The sequence below is a fragment of the Myotis yumanensis genome, unplaced genomic scaffold, assembly GCF_028538775.1.
Source record: "Myotis yumanensis isolate MYYU_CA2020_CCGP unplaced genomic scaffold, mMyoYum1.0.hap1 SCAF_1, whole genome shotgun sequence".
Lineage (NCBI taxonomy): Eukaryota > Metazoa > Chordata > Mammalia > Chiroptera > Vespertilionidae > Myotis > Myotis yumanensis.
In genome coordinates, this window is record NW_027223752.1 from 21,956,722 (window position 1) to 21,960,189 (window position 3,468).

Consider the following 3,468-nt stretch of genomic DNA (forward strand, 5'->3'; position numbering starts at 1 on the left):
CCAGGTTGTAAATATTTAGATAGTTGAATGGGAAGAGTGAAGGATATTCGAGGGATGACAAAAATACAGATGAAAATTAACATGGTGTTTTGACATTACAGTGGGTCCCTATCAGAATCACCTATAATCCCATAGATAATCTTAAACTAAATTAGGGACATTTTTGATATTTAACATCAGAAGTTAACAGTTTGTTAAAGTCATAGAAAATTTGTGGGCAATGTATAATGCAAGATTTTGGATAAAGAAATCTGCTATTAAGGTATAGGATGAATTATTTAGGGGGAAATTGGAAGTAATACAATACTTAAGAAGTTAAAAAATAGGAATAGAGGGTGAAAGTTAAGGGGATACAATAAAAATATGAACATTTACAACACAAATTCTTCTACATGTGAATTACAGTTTTACTTAAAGTGCTTGGGAATTTAAGAATGTGACTCCTCTTTCTCTAGCTCCATATTTGATACATGCCTGGCATAGAACTGGAGTGGGAAGAAAGGGAAGAGATAAGAGGATAAAGTCATCCCAGTCTTTAATTTCAAACTACTGCCCTGGATATCTGGGTAGAAGGGGATAGAAAATGCAATTTACTTTAGCATCAGTGAATCAGTAGAAAGACCTAAAGAAGGAAACCAACACCCTGTGAAAATGTATTGACTACTACTGATTTACACATAATTCTTTTTTGTGCTTTGGACACCTTTTTTTGATTAGATGGTAAACACCAATTAAACTCTTTCCCTTGCATATGCTGATTAGATAAAGAAAAGAAAATAATGGTAATGGATAAATACTGTCAAATATTTGAAATACCAAAGGAAACCTTAATTTACAATGATTTTCTGGATGTAACTTTCGATTTACTTAAATGGTCTCTTATTCTTATCTTCTATTATTAATCAAGGTAATTATCACTAACTCTACCAACTCCAATGTTTCCAATGCTGGAAACATAGAACTCAATAAAGCAATATCCCTGCTTACCTAAAACTTTATGTAAATATGTTATACACAATGTTAACATTGTATTCATTCACATACAAAAAAAAAAAAAAAGCTATGCATACATGGAAAGCTGATCTGTGAAAAGCATCTTCCCTACCGAGTGAGAAAGATCTAGGCTCCTTGTCAGAATGCAATAGATCAAGGGACCCAGACTTCCATTTTAGTCTGAAAAAATATTTTTTCTTTCTTTCTAACTTAAAAGCCTACTTCATCGAAGATAGCCATTGTGCACCATCTTGCTTGGTTCCTCATCTCATTTCTCTGTGTATCTGAGGTCCTATGGTGACCTGGGGAAAAAAACAAAAAAACAAAAAACAAAACTCTAATATTTCTACTGCTCAATCTTCCATGCACCATCTGTGTGATCTTGTCACATACATTTAGAAACTTTCATTAACTAATCTAAAAGGAAAAATGTAAGAAGAAAATGAAGAAATATTAATCGAGAAGCTGAGATATGAAAAACCACCAGGAATTGTTTTAGAAGTCTAAAATTTCCTTGAGCATTTTTATAAAAATTATGTTTAATAACTAATAAGAAAGCACTGGACAGGTAACTCAGTTAGTTAGAGCATCATCCCAATACACCAAGATTGTGGGTTCAATCCCTGATCAGAGCACAAAAAAGACTCAACCAATGAATGCATTAATATGTAAAACAAGTCAATGCTTCTTTCTCTCATTCTGTCTCCCTTCACCTCTCTCTCCCCCCAAAATCAATAAAAAATAACTAATAAGAAAGAGAAGCCCAGCTGGCATGGCTCAGTGGATGAGCACCAACCTATGAACTAGAAGGTCATGGTTCGATTCCCAGTCAGAGCACATGCCCAGGTTGTGGGCTCGATCCCCAGTGTGGGAATTGCAGGAGGCAGCCGATCGACAATTCTCTCTCATCATTGATGTTTCTATCTCTATCTCTCTCTCCTGCTCCCTTCCCCCTCTGAAATCCATAAAAATATGTTAAAAAAAGAGAAAACTTTGTATATAAAAATTAAGACACATTGTAGAAAAGAAAATAATGAAGAAGTAGCCTTGAAAGAAGCTGACAGTAAGGAATTCAAACACATTTCAGTTTGGGGTTAAAATTTCCTACAGATTGACAGAGCCCCCTTCCACCCATATGATTGACAAGGACAAAATTTACCCTCCTCCTTCTCTAACAGTGGTAGAGGAAACTTTGAAGAATCACTGAGGCACAGCTAGCCCAGTTCTGTGAGCACCGTGGGTTCCCAATCCCAGTTACTGTAATTGTTCTCATTGTTCATACTACAAAGGGAGTGTAGTGTATTTTTCTATTTGAAGGAAGTACATTTACCATCTGTTTCCAATAGTGTAAAACACACCGGCTGGCACAGCTTGGGCACTCAACATATGTTTTTGTGATTGATTTCTACTCCGTACATCCAAGAAATGCTCATGAATCCTCTTGAATGTTTTGCCTGCCATGATGCATTATATATGCTTGAAAAACATTGTTTCCTCTTTGTCTTCCACGCCCAAAACCAAAATAGTCAAGATTTTCCTTGCTTTGAATTAACAGCCAAAATGACTTCACTCAGGAAAAACTTGGGAGTAAACTCTGCCAAAACGTTAGATATGTTCACATCTATACCCACATACATAACAAAGAGTTTAGGAAAGCTTCACTTTGCCTGAGTATCACTGTGATGTTACAGAAAATGTTGGTACAGGAAGTCAAAAACTTACCTCATACGTCTGCTGATTCATCAGCTTGATTTTTTTTTTTATGAAAAAAAGAATTTGTGTGTTTTTTTCACTCCTAATAGATTTAGTCATTTTTTTTTATGTCAGGCACTACTTTAGTTAGTTAGTTAGTTAGTTAGTCAGTTAGTTATTTGATCAAAGAAGGAAAAACAAACACTAGTTTTGCAAATAAGGAAAAATAATTTTTCCTAGATCTTTGTTTATAGCATTACCTAAATGTTGCCTTGTTGATTCCCTTCCAGCATGGCCAATAGACTCCTAAAAATAGAGAATGAGCAATTCAGTTTGGTTTTTTGGGTCTTTTGGGTGGAATGTGTATAATCTAAGAACAGAATGGAGATGGCCTGCACTAAGCTTTGGGCACTGTTATATTTATCAGAGGCTCAATGACACTTCTTTCCACCAGATCAGGCTCCCACTGTAGGTCTAAGCCCTCTGATTGTGTGTTCTCCAAACTTAGAACCACTGCATACATATCTTTCCTAGAAGAGAAAAGAACAAATAAGGGTGGAATTAGAAATTTTATAAAAACAACCTCCTGGGTACAGGATAATTATTGGCTAAGAGGTGGCACTGAGTGTCCTGTGTTTATCATTTGATGTTCACTTCTTAGGAAGAACTGATATTTAAACCTCTATCTCTAGGAAAATTGAGATGGGGACTACAGTATAAAATTTACTTAAAATGCTTGGCAAATCTGAAAGATTTCCAAAATACTGAACACATGCACCTCTT